Source organism: Bactrocera neohumeralis, chromosome 4 (genome assembly GCF_024586455.1).
Source record: "Bactrocera neohumeralis isolate Rockhampton chromosome 4, APGP_CSIRO_Bneo_wtdbg2-racon-allhic-juicebox.fasta_v2, whole genome shotgun sequence".
NCBI classification, from domain to species: domain Eukaryota; kingdom Metazoa; phylum Arthropoda; class Insecta; order Diptera; family Tephritidae; genus Bactrocera; species Bactrocera neohumeralis.
Window position 1 is genome coordinate 16,085,602 of NC_065921.1, and position 16,476 is coordinate 16,102,077.

At 37.0% G+C, this 16,476-nt stretch overlaps 1 protein-coding gene and 1 long non-coding RNA gene across 4 annotated transcripts in view; one reads left to right on the forward strand and one right to left on the reverse strand.

Moving 5' to 3' along the window:
* The window catches only part of LOC126755219 (GTP-binding protein RAD), a 158,700-nt gene that overhangs the window by 76,597 nt on the left and 65,627 nt on the right, over positions 1–16,476 (reverse strand). The window lies entirely within an intron of this gene.
* LOC126755221 (uncharacterized) overlaps positions 1–16,476 on the forward strand; it is a 101,487-nt gene that overhangs the window by 59,698 nt on the left and 25,313 nt on the right. Inside the window, exon 2 of the long non-coding RNA XR_007666470.1 lies at positions 12,833–13,450. This is a non-coding gene — a long non-coding RNA (uncharacterized LOC126755221). The remainder of the gene's footprint in view (positions 1–12,832; positions 13,451–16,476) is intronic.

Here is a 16,476-nt window from a genome sequence, read left to right on the forward strand (position 1 = left end):
CTCGCAAGAGGCGGCACATTCATCAGACTTACATCGAATTGGGAACGAGCTCGATGCACGTTAGCATCCTCCAATCTAGCACTGAACCTAGGCATTTTGCGAAAGCTTAGCCGGCATTAGTCAATGACCAGTTCCTGTATGACTGCGAAACTCTTCTGGCCAAAGTGAAACAGCAGAAGATCTACTGAACTCTCCGCAAGATTCATCTTGTCGCGAACGTGGGAGTTCTTACTGGACATTGTACCTGCAGCTATCCAAGCGATAAGACAAAATACCTTATCGTACGCAATTTGTCAAAATTGTATGAAAGAAGTAGAGATAAAAACAAGCACTTTTTCCTCCATTTTCCATTTTTGTAAGACTGAGATTGAAATATCTTGGCAGCCTTACTTTCGACGAAGCAGGAGAGATAGTCGAAACTGATATTAGCCGGCTCAAGAAATTTATGGTGGTCTCAACGCATTTTGTCGGTTTATCTAGAATCTATATGAGTCTTAGGTATCACAACGGAGCGGCGTTCTGCTCTCCAATTAAGATGCATGTTGTTGTTGTTGTAGTGGTGGATTCCTTATATGTTCCGGTTACGTATACCTGACTGCCGTGAAAACGGTTGAGATCCCTGTTGGCGATTGTAACAAATCAGGATTCTAACATAACCTAACTGTGAAAATATTCCTTAGTTTCTAAAAGCTTACATGAAACTTTTGGATACTTTGATTTTTTTTTTTTTTTGAACTTAGTCTATCTTTAGCTCACTGTACCTGACCCAGTGCAATGCTCTAATTACTTTAACCCAACTAAAAATAAAATTGTTTTGGCCTTTGTTCTGAGGTGAGGAGGCAAGCCTCCATGGCAGCGTTCGTTGATGGTCACAAAACAAAGCAGGAACTCTTTCCGACTACGCTTCAAAGGCATATTAAATATTTCTGAAGTTATGATTGTTGTCTGCAAAGTGCAAGAACTGTATTCATCGAGGCGATTTTAGATCTCTATCTCAAAAACCGACTGGGACTAGTTTGCGTATATATCAATGTCGTCGTATATCTCGTCCCATGAATCCATCGACTGCGGTATTCGCCGTTGCCAATGCGGTTCATCAGATATTGTCATCCTCCGTGTCTCTGCCGCTTATAGCAGGACGGGAATAATAAGGGACTTATACTTATAGAGTTTGGTCTTTGTTGGTCAAGAGAAAACTTTGCTAATCAATTGCCTATTCAGTCCGGAATAGCAACTGTTGGCAAGAGTGATTCTGCGTTGAATTTTTAGTTTCTACGACTTCGAAGTTATGACTCTCAACAGTGACGTGGAAGTCAAGTCGCGAGTGCGACGACTCTTTGACAGATGACAGGAGATATTTCGTCTTGCCCTCGTTCACTACCTGACCCACTTGCTTCGCTTGTTTTTCCAACCTGAATAAAGCATCACTGACGGCGCGGTTGTTATGACCAATAATAGAAGATTGTGCTTTTTCTATTCAGCTCTGCAGCTCGAACTAGTTTCTTCAGAAGTAGATTGAAAAAGTCGGATCAAAGGGAGTCACCTTGTTGATTTTGACGGAGCTTTTGGTATTGCTCAACGTCAGTTTGCAGTTTCATATTTTATTAGTTTTGCAGGACATTTCAGACATAGCCGCATAGACACAGTTCCTTTTCGTGGTGTCAAAAGCAGCTTTGAGATCGAAGAAGAAGTGGTGTGTGTGGATCCTCTTTTGACGGGTAATTTCCAAGACCCATGGTAGTTGGCGCAGATTGTGGGGTCTCCTGTTTTTTTTTGGCAAAGTACACTTAAATTCCAACCGTTGGTCATGCTTTCGTCCGACCATATTCTGCAAAGAAGCTTAATCATGCTCCTTATCAATTATTTGTCGCCCTGTCTGAATAGCTCGGCCGGTGATCCATCGACCCCCGCCGCTTTGTAGGGCTTCGGACGGGTAATTGCAATTCGACTTCTTCATGGTCGGGCAATAGATTTGAGTATTCCACTCTTTTATTAGGAAGTTTCATACAACCAAATAGTATCCGCTAGCTAGAAATATTGTTAACTCCTCAGCATTTTACAATCAAGTAAAAGAAGAATAATTTTTCCAACAAATTTTCGCCTCAGGAAAATTATATCTAGGTTCTTATATACATATAATAATTCATTTCAAATGATCGGTGAATATCCAATGCCGAACCTCGTTATGCGCCAAACACTAAAATATTTTAACTACACAATCAATGGCTCTTAAAAGTGCTGAAGCTTAACGGGCGAGTGAATGTGCATGTGGGCAGCCAGCGCAGTTTTACCATCGATCAGCAACCAACTACAGTTGTGTGAGTGAACAAATTGCTTTCGAACGGCAAAGTTTGAGGTTAAAAGTGTGGTAAATGTCAGGGTCAAGCGTTGGCTGTGCAAACTTGGCTGCCAAATCGCTTTTCGCTCTTACACGTGCTTCATATAGCAAGTTTAGCTCGCGGCGCCTAACTCGCGGAAATTTATAGTGAAATACATATGCATGTAGGTATATATGTATGTATACAAATATAAAAGTATTTACTATATACTCGTATATACAAGTATGCAATCATTTGGATCAGTGGCGCAGCCATTGCTCGCCGCTGACGCCAACAATTGTTTGAAAATGCTGTGCTGCATGCAAAAAGCAATAACAACAGTTGCAACTACAACAATTTAACATATGTAAGTATGTAAGCGTAATATATGGCGTATTCTAAACAGCTTAACCGCGCCGTGCCAAGTGCCAAAAGCGCTTTCTTGCACTTGGCTCGCCGATTATTTGTTTGAATTGTTCGAAGATGCCACGAGTACTGTCATTCTTTGCCATAATTTATTAGAAATAAATTCAGTTTGTGCACATTCTTGGCGCTAATACACGCCGTTGTAAGTTTGTGTATTTCTAAAATAACAATGGCAAGCAGATAATGGCTATTAATTCAACGCCCTGAGGGACATGCAATTAAATGAATGACGCAGTTGAGCAATTTTTCTTGCAGCTGATTTATGAATAACGAAAAATGTATTTTGTTGTATGTGTGTATGCATATTTGTTCTATTTATGCGACAATGTAATAGCACAGCTTGAGGGCGGCAATCTCTCACCAGATTATATGCAAAAAATAGCAGTAAAAATATGTATTTTACAAAAATGCAACTTTGTATTGGAAATAGTTTTTGTATCAAGCTTATAGTGAAGAGCAAGCATAGAGTTCGGGAACAGTACATATTTTGTCAAGCTTATACCCGATAAGAATCCATTTCTTGCTACTATTATAATGCCACTTTTATGGCATTGGGAATGTGAACTGGAATTTTGAAAATTAGTAAGTACTGAGGGGTTACATACTGAGACCTACGCTGCTGATGTGGCAGTTTCGGTTAGAGGTAAATTAGAGGTAAGTTAAGGCGTATAAAAAGCCTGCAAAGGTCAGCTACCAGTAAATACGACATTTCCTTCTTCCAAGCTGTGTGGCAAACTAATGTACTCTCTTTAATGTATACAAATATTCATCATAATGCCTGATCTTTCCTAGAGCATAACGGGAAGTAAACTATTTATCAAAACGGTGATTGCTAATAAAATATTGTTATATATAATATTTGAACTGTGCTCTCTTATTACTTTTCATTACACACGAAAGTCTTATGTACATATATCAACAATATTATTTTGTGTTGCCTACATTGCGGCGCTTAGGAAAAGCAATAAAAATTCTGAAGCCAATTTTAATGAAAAAGGTTAAGTAATATAAGTATCTCCTGAAAGTGCAATTTTCTTAAGATTTTTTATAATTTTGTTTAGAAACTCGGAATGAAAGTAAATTTATGCTCTTAACTGATGCACTCCTAAAAGTATGCTTCTTTTGTTATGTTTTCATATACTTTTCTCCTCACCTACCCTAATCAAATAGCAAAGAACTTTTCTTAAGTTCAGTAAGCAAACTTGCGAACATAATTAAGTTTTTATACTTATTTATTAGGGTGGGTCAAAAAAACGAATATTTTTCGCTTGGTACTCATCATTTTGTACAGCACTCAATTGTCTACTAAAACTCGAAAGCGAGATATGAACTCTGCGAACATAGTTACAAAAATACTTGTTTATTAGGGTGGGTCAAAAAAACGAATATTTTTCTTTCGCTTGGCACTTTGAAGCGAGTTATATTTGCAAGTAGTTGGAAGCGAGATTTAAATTTTGCGAACATAATTACAAAAATACTTGTTTATTAGGGTGGGTTAAAGAAAGCAATACATGCATGCTTGGTATTCACCATTTTGTAGAGCATACAATTGTCTACCAAATGACTGAAACGCGGTATTTTTGCAAGTAGTTGAAACCTGATAATAAGAAAAAATATAAAACTGTAAGGTGCAGAGATTTCCCGTTAGAATTAAGAGCTCATGCTTGGAAATATCTTCTTAGAGATGTGTAAGAACCTATTTTGCGGTTTACGAAGAAAAAAAATTTCGAATTTTTTCGACCCACCCTAATGTTTATATGGATATGTACTTGGAGATATTTTCTTAGAGGTGTCTAAGGAGCTATTTTTCAGGGTGCCAAGCGAAAAAAATTTCGCAACTTTTTTTTGACCCAGCCTAATATTTGTATATACATATATAAAACACAAACGACAATCAATTTTGTTGATAGTAAAGTGTCAAATATAATAGCTTTCTATCCTAAAGTAAACAAATTATTTTCTAGCAGGACATACAACATACATATATACATACTTGTACTAAAATTGTTGTTGGTTTACGCAAGAATGCCGCAATATGTTGCAATGAGGGAAGTTTTTGTGGCTTAACAGAATACAAATTTCATTTAACTTCAAAGAAACTGTAATATCTCACATGTATTCACCCTATTTACTTATTTATAGTAGATATTTAGAGAAGCTGTCTGCGGTTTTACATTTCAATTAGTTGCATATATGTATATAGTATATCCGAATAACAGCTGCGTAAGAGAGTAGTGAAAGCGGCAAGCGCTTGAAATATCTATTCGCACTTGCCATTAATCTGCCACAAGGCAAATGTGATTTTCTGTTTTAATTTTCAATTATCCAACAAGAATGCCAACAGACGAACGAATGAACGAATGAGCATGCCAGCCGGGTGATGAATAGCTGCAACGAGACCACCAGCTGCACGTTGCGGGAGAAATAGCGAGTTAAAGTGCTGATTCCTACTTCCAGTGGCGCTGCCTGCAAAACTGCGAAATGGCAACAGCAACAGCGAGAGAACGCCCTCAGCAACGATTGCGTACAATTCGGATTTAATTATATGGAATTACTATGCAAATTGGTTGTCGACTGCACGCACACACATAACACCTTATACCTAGTATGTGTTTGCATGTAAAGACCACGAGCAAAACGATGTGTTGACGGTGAATTCTGATGGCGAGTAACAGCTCCTTTTTCGCCGAAAAACCCTGTTACAGCACACATCTATGTATATATGTATATGTAATTGCAGACTTCAGCAAATGCCTGTTGCATGCAGCAATCGATTGGTTTAAAGCGCCTCTAGATAGACTGTTTACTTTGCTTTTTTGCGATTACAGAAAATAAAGGGCGCTTTAAAAATATTCATCATGTCTGCTGAGCACACTAATTTTGATATTATGTCTCATTACACAATTCAGTAAAGAAATTGACCAGCGTTGAACCAAAAACCCGATTCAATTATAGTCTGTTGTTGCATGAAGCAGAGCCGTCCGAGAGACAGTTAAACGGTTTCCAAATTCAGTGGATCTGCCAACAAATTAATCAGAAAAGTAGTGAGAGAACTTTAATTGGGATCTTCTATAATACAAGAAAATGAAGCTCATACCTATCTATCGGTTATATGGGGTAGATTGGTAGAATAGTTGTCTGACGTTGCACCTATGCCTTTAAGAGGTCCACCGCGACTAAAATCCTCTCACTATATAAAAACCTCTCTGAAGCAAGTCTTGCTTTCGATGAAGTTCATCAACACAATAAGCGTTATTTGTGCAGCCTGCGAAACAGCGTCAAGAAACCCTTCGCCGACAGTTGTTATTCTTTTCCTACTGAAAGCTTTGCTTTCGCATAGAAGATTGTCTTTCTACATTTTGTGGTATTGAGTAGAAGCGAGAACTTTCTAAGTGTCTTAGCATGTTCCTTATTACATACGATTTAGTGGAGGGTTCTCTCAGTCTAAACGCTGACTTCATTTCTTGTTGCTTATAGAACAATTATGTGGACTGTAAGTGTAAAATAACGCTTCTTGCCTCCTTTGGTCTTGTTCTAAGAGTTCCACTGATGCATAAGATATATGAGTCAATTTAGCCATGCCGTTTGTCTGCTCGTCGTTTTATTTGTATATATGCGAACTTGTTCCATAGTTTTCGAAATATCATTCTGAAATTTTGTACATGTCCTTTTTTCAAAAAAAATTTGGTCGTTTGGCGGAACCTCCGATATCGGTCTACTAGTATATAGCTGCCATACACACTGGGAATTCAAGCTCAGGTCTTTGTGTAGAAAACATTTTCATTTGCTACACTGACGAAATTTTGTATCGATCATTGCCATAGGCAGCGCTGCCATCTGCGAAGATATGGTTCGGTGCGGAGAACTATGTAACAAAGACCAATCTTCTGAGAAATTTTACTATTTTATAATTAACTGCACATTTTTCTCTGAGTTCACGGGTCGCTATTTGGAACAATAATCTTTGTATTAGGGTTCATGATATTGGAAGGATGATCTCTAACGTATAGTTTTCAGAAATATCATCAAGAAACAATTTTCACCTTGTCTGTAGGAATCTATAAACTTTATTATGATTCAGATATTTCCAATGCTTTCAGATATTTCCAAAAACTTGGTAAATTCAAATAGATCAACTGCCTTCCTCAACAAATTGAGTAACAATTTAATTTGTAGGCAAGCAGCAGTTAGTGTGAGGTCTGTGTACAGAAACCACTTGAAATTTATATGAAAATTCAAAGCGAAATACTACTGATACTGTCAGACATGTCAAAGAGCCTCTTCAAACCCGGTTGATACTGAAAAAAACGGTCATAAAAGGTGTCTCACAGTCATATGATGCCCTTAATCGTGGCGGTCCAGAGCTGATGACAAGCGATAGTGACCAAATGGCCTTCCTTCATCTAATACACAGTCTACATATTAACTACCAAGTTCAGATAACCTCAAAGTGTAGACAATTACGGTCCTCATAGTCAAAATACACGAAAGTTTGATTTACAATTGTTTTTAAATAAGAGAATAAGCAACGAAAGCGACCCATTGAAAATACATACCAACTCATTGTTAGTAAAATTTCACATAAATTCGCTGTCATTGATTTCACTGAGGTGAATAAACAGCCGACCTCATTAACCGAAAACGCCACAATAAGCTATCATGCCGAACCCGTTCAACGCTCACCTCGTGCTGTCAGCCAATGATAAGCAGTCGACAACCGCCGAAACACGGCAAAATGAGAGCAGCCCTTCATTAGCGGCATATTGTAGTATATTCGTGCTACCTTCATATCTACAGCCAGCATATTACTTAGCGGCGAAATTATGACTTTGTGGGCGGTTGAGTTCTTCCCCGCCCATCCATTCATGGTTGTTGGCGTGTAGCGGCTGTCTGCTCGAGTGTAGCAGCTGTGGCAACCGCAACCGCGGTGCGACGTGTGCGCAATGCTGGCACTGACGTGGGGCGGATGCAGCAGGCAGGAAGCGGGCCCAAGCATTGGCATTTTGTTAATGGTCGAGCGTTGCACGGCAACACACCGAAGCAATTTTACTTAAATTGTTGCACACACAGCTCATAAGCTTTGCTCTGACATGAGGCAGATGCTACCTCTGCCACACAGAGTATGACAATGTATGCCGATTGCCTTGTTGCTGTGTTCCTGTGTTTATTCGTGTTTACTAATATGTGCTGTAGTGCCTTTGGCCTTGAATATCGTGCCACAATGTGTAAATTATTGATATTTTGCTGTTAGTTTAGGTATATTTTTTTAATATTTTGCTTATATTTTCCGAAAGGCATAGTCGTTAAGTAATCAGTAAATAACTTGACGTGTTTTGCCAATAAGAAATGTGTTTATCTTATTGTTGGCTCACGGATTGAGTTGCCATTGCTATAAAATAATATTTCTTCATTTTCTCTTTTCTCCCTCTCTTATTGATTTGTAAAAGTAAAATCGGTAATATTTTTTACGAAAATAAGACGGTTTTAGAAAATAATAGAATAGAAAAATACCTTAATTTCGTCTAAATGAGTATAAATACTTTTATCATGATTTTGAGCGTTGAGCGGGCCGATCTGAACAGTATGTTCGGAGATTGTAGTGTTCGTTTGTACAATAACACTAGTTTACAAGCATTTTGCGACTGTGATATTTGAGTCTGTTTCTTGCTAATTTTGGATAGCTAAAAGAGTAGCTAGGATAGGGTATACTTTAAGTAGCAAAGTATTTTTTTTTTAAATTCGTAAATAACTAGTTTTTTTCTCTTCAGAATTGACATCTAGCCGAGACAATAATTTATGTTTTCAGTCAGGAAGGTTTCTTTAGCCAATGTAGTACAAGTAAATCAAGAACGAACAATTTTTTAAGATTCTTCAAAAAGTTAGGAGTCTCAGATATTGTTGGTTATAGCTCGAAAACCAAATACACCATACAATCCTTCATTATACTAGTTAATAATAACCAATTTTTTTCCTGGTTTAATTAACTTTTTTTCAAGATTAAACAATTTGTGGTATTACAATGAAATATGAACTACGGAACCGATTTTAGGTATATCTGATCTATCAAGCATGGTAAGCTAACATTTTCGGCACATTAGAGCTAGCCTGGCACTCGGATATCTGATGATTGTTAAAAACATATGATGTCATCAAGAAAGGTATCCAGTATCTCCAAAACATGCCTTTTGAACGCATCAACAGGCACTTCAGGTGTCGAAAAAGATTGATCTCTAAGTTTATTTTTTATGAAGGGGAATAAAAAGGAGTCATTCGGTGTCAAGTTAAGACTATACGTATGATGACTCATCAAATCGTTGTTTTGAGTGCTCAAAAATGCAGTTGTTTCAGTCGATGTGTGGTGAAGAGTGATCCGTTTTCAGCGGTTCTCCTCATTTCTTGTAAGACAATTGGCAAGCAAATGGTGGCTCGGCAAGCTTTACTCTTCAACGAATAGAACAAACTGTAACAGACCTCAAACAAACGGGGTTTCTTAGTAGAGAAATTCTTTCTTATGCTCTTGTAACGGTAAATGTATGTGTATATATCACCTAAAACTAATCGACATGGGTTAAATATATATACATATAAAAATTATCAGGATAAGGAGACAAGTTGGAATCTAGGTGAATGCGTGTCTGTCCGTCCGTGCAAGTTGTAAATTGAGTAAAACTTAAAATATCTTGATGAAACTTATTATGCGAGTTCCTTAGCGAAAAAAAATACGATTTCGTATATGGGCGTAATCGGATCACTGCTATGCCCACAAGATGACATTAACTACAAACCTATAAAACGCCATTTCTTCGAAAACCAGCTCTGAGGTGCCTCTAGAATTTATGTTCAGAAATTTATATATGTTTTTTTTAACCTTTTTTATTAAACCTTTTTCGCCACAATAAAGATTGTGATAGCTCAACATGAAACTGTATTGCTTTTATGCGTTTTAGTGCAAACACAACCTAATAATAATTTAAAATAAGCAAAAATAGCAAATCATTAAATATACCGTTAATCACTGTCATAAAATCGACGCTTATTTTAGTAACGTTATGGTGCATGATGAATTGTTGTTTTCTAATTTACGCATACATTACTGAAAACATATGCAAATACATATTTATAAGCATATACTATCTAAATTCTATGCGAATTAATACTAGTCCAAATATAACTAGTTACAATTGGTCCGACATCAAACCAGTTCAGAACTACTTAAAATTATCAACAAATAAATAATAATATGAAATCTAAATTGGCTGACATAACTAGTTACATTCAGGTCACTTCAAAACTAGTCCAGAAACAGTTAAATGGTAGCAATAAATAAAAGCACTAACTAACTAGCTAATTTTCCAAATAACACGCAAATCCATAAAATCTGTTGAAATTAAGCCAATTTCCCTGCAGGCTGCCCGCCATTGTATCGCTAACTATGATTGCAATCAGCCTCTGGGGAAGTGTAATGGAGCCATGTAATTACGATGTTCTACTAAATTTGTTTATTTTATGACCTAAAACTAATTTACAACAAACATGCACACACTTCCGCCATTACAAACAGGCATTTGTATGTCAATATGTGTGGTCTTGGGCATGCCTTTGTGCCATTTATTATTAGTAACGAAGCATTTTAGATGATCTAACTATGTAAAAGCAAATCAATTAGTAGCTAATTGTCGTGGGGAAAATTTTAATGCCATGATATACGATTTGGTGTATGTGTACGCATATGCAAATGTGTGTACATGCTGAGGATTCCCTAAAGCAAAATTTTGGCAAATTTATGAGCTTAGTCCACTGTTTTATTCATAGCTGCTTTCAAAATATTAAAGCGGAGGCTAATATCTGCTAAGACATGAATAAAATTTTGCCTCAATCATTTTGAAATCGAGATAATTTTGAATTTAATTATCATGACTGGTATTTGGACCATAAAGCTTCAAGGTTTACAAAACGAATTTGGAGTTACGAAAAAAAGCGGCTGCACATAAAGTCCTAAAAGGGGAACACAAGAACGTTGTGTGAACTTGCCAACAATTTACTAAGACGATTAATATCAATTACAGCCACCTCAGAGGATATAGTTAGGAAACGATTGCACCTCACCTATCTCTATACAGCTTTGTCAAAGAGTATCCGTCAAAAAATTCATCCGCACCGCGTGTGAACATATTGAGAAGTGTCCAGTTAAAACACCTACAAATGTAGCGGGGTTGATCTTGTTAAGAGTTCGGTGAACCTTATAGAGTTTGCTAAGTTCATTGGAAGATGGCGCCAATCGCTCCCAATCGAATGAAGTAGGAGAAGTGAGTTCCCTCAGCTCAAATGCTGCCAAGCTCATCGGCTTTGCGGTTTCCGGCCATTCCGCTGTGACCGAGCACTTCGCATTTCTTCTGCTTCTCCTTTATATGCGTAAAAACCGCTTGCGTGATTGTAGCCGAGTTTACAAAAGCGAGTCAGTCGTTCTTTCATTTCACTGTTTGGCGCCATTTGGAGACTATAAGTGCATGCGGTCCTTCTCCGCCTGGTATTACCGGAGTGTAGGTCTTGCTCTTCCTCTAGCCAGCGTAGCCACTGTCTCTTAAATCGCTGAACTATGCCCAAAGGACCATAAATCTTCCGCAGTACCTTTCGTGTGGGCACTCCCCGCCATGGTGATAAACCTCACTCTGCTTGGAATAATAGTCTTATCTGCAATAATTTGTTAATAGACTCAAACTAATATAAATACTATTTTCGTTGAAGCTTTCTGGTTTCAGTGCCAAGCTATACCATTGGGAAATCTTAGGGCTCACGGTAGAAAAAATTTAGCATACATGAAACTCTGCTTACCGGTCAATATCGTTTGTGTTATAATCACTTAAAGTGATAGTCCTAGTCACTTTTATATTTCTACATCTGCCTGACTATCTTACGCATACTTTAGAACTACGATTTTCGACTTCTATGGTGAGTGACCCGAAGTGATTTACATAACATTACCAGAAATTTAACTTTCCAGATGGAAACGATAGGGATTGTATACTGCAAGCCAAGGATTGTTAGGTGGGACCGATAATCACGTATGGGGAGATGGCTTGGGCCTCGAAAGTTTCGCAGTCCTCGGTAGGGCTCCAACTACTTGCATGCATCTGAATGTCGGGTGCTATGCGCACATGCCCGACGACAGCACTTGAAGTCATGCTTAAACTCACACCACTTCATCTAGTAATCGACCTGGTAGCCAAACATACACTGATCCAAATGATAGGAGAAGGGTGTGGCAGAGGTAACGTAATCTCATCCCAGCAGTTGAAAAAGTTAAGTGGTGTAATACCATTGACTAGTAGAGGAGTGTGGAGAACGCCTCAATAGACCAGCGGAACGTAACCAAGTGCACCTTATCTGGGTGCCTGGTCACAAAGGTATAGCCGGGAATGAACTGGCTGATGTGTACACCCGCTCCGCTGCATCAACTAACATGGTAGGATCTGAACCATTCAATGCAGTGGGTCCTTATACCATAAAGGAGCTGCTCCGCAAGGAAGAAGGTGTAGGCAGAGAAAGGTATTGGCAACAACTCCAAGGTATGCGCCATGGCAAGTCGCTAATAGAGGGTTATGAGTTCAGCAGGTTTAAGTATGTAATCAATCTCCCTGAGGACAAATTCAAGCTACTTGTCGCATTCTACACAGGCCCTGCAAGCTGAAGAAGCACTTATATAACATACCAGCTTCTTAAGTTCTGCGACAGGGAGCCTGAGACTACAGAACACCTGCTAAAAGACTACGCAGAATAAAGGCCCTTGGATCTGGATATAGTTGCCATACAAACTGATCGATCCTAATAACGTCTTTGCATGATTTTTTTTATTTTGCAAAATATCTTTTGTATATGTGATGGCTTTTTTAGCTTCGGTACAGCCGAACTTAACTTTTTCTCGTTTTAAATTTATTAATGTATTTCAGAAAATTTTTCAAATTATTTTTACACAAAATAGTTATCTACAATGTAGATTCTTGCACAGAGCATGCAATTTTCTACACGATTTCAATTTTCCACCACTTTCAAGTTCCGATTATTTGCATTTTACATTTCTTTCATTTCAGATATCAAATGCAGACTTTCGGAGTCACTTAAAGTCGGAACTGTGTTGCAACAACTGCCACAAATCAACATGCGAACGCAACCGCAGCCAAGACGACACGCAACGCAACACGCACACATACATGCACACCTGCCTAGTATTTGTCAACAAGCGTTGAACTTTGCACCAAATCCACAAACAAGTGAATTTTCACTGCATTAACGCCATGTGGCACGAATGCGTTGCAAGAAATGGCAAGCGAAGGAAAAAAGCATGCAATGTAACACTTTCATTTGCAGGCACACGTTGGGCAATATGCAAGCGAAGTACACGCACCACATGAGGCTGCCTAGGAGATTGCAGTCGAAGGTATACTCCATCACATGGATGTGTTTGAGTGTGCGTGCGTTGTTGCATATGTGAAGTTGATAAGTGTGGCAGCCTCACGAAATATGACTCCGGAAAAGGAAATCGCTGGAAATCGGCACAAGTGCGATATGCAAATCAACCGACACGCAAGTGGCAGCACAAGATTGAAGAGAGACAAGGAGAGTGTGAGTGAGCGTGGCGGGAGGAGAAACCGTGCGAAAGTAGGCGACGTCGGACGAACAAATCGAGATTAGAAGGATTTGAAAGAGCGGTAAGTGAACGCGCAAGCATGCGATGTGTCAAAAGTGAGACGCTTCAAGATTACAACAACAACAACAGGCGGTAATAATGCATGCAAGAGCATGTGTGCCCCAGATTTTCCCATTTTAATTCGCATTTTTTTCGATTTTCCACTTTCGTTGCCTGCGTTTAATGACATTTGCGCTTAAAACCTGGTTTCATGCGCTGCCTCCTGCCTCCTCTCTCCTGCTGTAACCGATTGTTATTGTTGTGCACGCACTATTTTCCCCTGGGATTTGATTGCTGCCGCATGCGAGGCAGCAATTAGGCAAACAAGTGCATTTCTTGTGGCATAAATTCTTGTTAGTTTTGCTGTCTTCAGCTGACTGGTTTTCGAAATCAGAAAATAGGACTTAAATTGAATTTTCCGGATATTGCAGAGGTATCGGTGTAAATGTGTCTTTTGGAGTGCGTTGTGGTTTAAAGTGTTTCTAGGTGCATTTAGGTTTACAGATATCAACTCGCTTTGTTGTTGTTGTAGCGGCAGAAAATATTCCTGAAGTAATTTCGAGGCATGGTGCCAAGTTGACAGTTCTTGGCAAGATAAAAATCGGAGTCCGTTCCGGTTACTTAGACCTGACTGTCGTGGGAAGAGTCTAAACTTTCTTACACGCTTTTCGCTGGATTTTCAGAATCTCATCACCTTCTAGGTGCACTAAGTCATAATTTAATTTTAATTTCCATGCCGTGCCAACTGATCACTTTAGTCCGACTCACATAAAAGTATACATTTCTACTTATTTTAGTACAAATCCTTATTATCGTCTTTAAAATATCCTTCAGAGGCAATTCAAGTATAAAAAAGTTCCGGGTCAGTTTTGAATAGATGGTCCACAGAATAACCCTTCCTCTATAGAATTTGTGTATAAAAATATTTTAGAGGTGAAACTTCTTTAAACAAGTTATTAAAGTCGTTCCATTGTTGTAAAAGAGCCGTTAGTCGATTGAAAATAAAAAAGGTTGCCACCTATTTATATTTTGAAGTCAATTAAAAATACGACGTCTATTTTAAGTAGGCTGTTTATTTCGAAAAAAGAAATTTTCAGAGGGTTGCCACCTATTTAAAAAATCATTTTCAATAAAAATAATAAAATAAACAAATTATTAGGATGTGAGTATCCAATTCCTGAGATTTTAAGATTTGTTGTTACTATATTTTTATGCGCCTTGCCACATGTCTTAAATTTTGTTTTTGTCAGAATTTATTAAACATAACAATTATTACAGGATAAATATTAATTGAATAAATAGAAGCAGACTCTGGGTGCGATATAATTTCTGAGCCGAAATTAATTTTGTTTGGGCTTGCCACCTATTCAAAAATCATATTCATTAATAATAACAATATAAAGTAATTATCACCATTTTCGTTTGATATCCATATCCATACTCTAGCGTTTTAAGAAGGTTTACTTTTGATCGTTATTTTGATAAGGTTTGCCAGATGTCTTAAATTTTACTTTACCAAAATTGATTAAATATATTAAATATTTATTATTATTATTAAATAAATAAAATATTATTTTAGAAAATACACCATTAATTTAAATAAACAGAAGGATACCTTGGGTGCGATATATGTATTTTTGAGCAGGGTGCCACCTTTTTATAATAAAAATCATGATGAGTAAAAATAATTCAATAAATAGCTCAGTACGATACGCGCATCAAACGAAGTATTACCTTCGAAAATAATTTTTGATGAGGTTGCCACATGTTTGAAATATTTGTTTGACAAAGATGACTAAATATATTATTTATTGTAATTTGAGTACTAAATTAAATAAAGAGGAGGTTTATTTTTGGTGTGTTATATTTTTTGAATAGGCTTGCCACCTATTTAAAATCGTATTTTTTAAAGTAATAAAATAAACTAATTATTACAACAGTTTAAAAAACTTAATTCGAAAGACTTAACTGTAAACTTCGAAACTTGAAAATATTTTTGGAGTAGGATTGCCACTTATTCAAAAAATCTCATTTAATAAAATTATTATTAACTGCATATTAAACGAAAGATATTTTGAAGGTATGAGAGTTTAAGAAATTGGAAAGAAGTTATTCTGGAACACCATTTAGAGTTGCCATCTTTTTAAATATTTTAATTTAATAAAATTGATAAGATTATTGATGTGGCTATGAAGCTGAACAGCTTTAAAGTTATATTGTTGAATATATTTCTGATAAGGGTTGCCACCTTTTTAAAAAATTTAGTTTAATAAAATTGAGAAAATTATTGTTGTGACTATGAAGCTGAAAATAATTAAAATTATGCTGTTGGATACATTTCTGATAAAGGTTGCCACCTTTTTGGAAAATGTAACTATTAATAATAGGTACTATATATTTGTAAGTACAAGTATATTGCCACCTTCTGCTGAAAAGCACTCATTATACAAATTTTGATTCGAAAAACTCAGTTATGCCTCCCTAAAATCTCATTAGATTCCCATTTGATTGATTTTACTTATAAATCTCTGTTAAAATTTCTTTAAATTTATTTTCCAACGCCAAAAAGTTTATAATTGCATTTTTAAACTCCAAAAACTTTTATGGTGCACATTTTCATTGACGTAAAAAAATCAGAAAATTTAGATCAAATTCTATGCTTTCGAAAAATCATTAACTATGCCTCATCAACACTCAAATGCTCATCATTAATGCATTATGTTATTTATATAGACATGCATAAAAGCTGATGGCTTTTTAATACAAGAGTATGCTTTTTCTCGCATATCGGCATATATACTACAAACACTATACATATTCAACTAATGCATGGAACATGTGGTGATTAGTGAGCACCCTCAATTTGCCATCAAGTATTTGCTTAGACAGCAAATGTTGACACTTTCAAAGTCAATCAACTTCGCTAAAAGAAAATGTTCAATTATATACACAAAAAAAGTGTATATAAAGAAGTATGTATATGTGCGGCAGGAAGCCTTAAAAAATGGCGAGACCCTCCGCTGTAAGTTCAAACAATCAAATACTCAA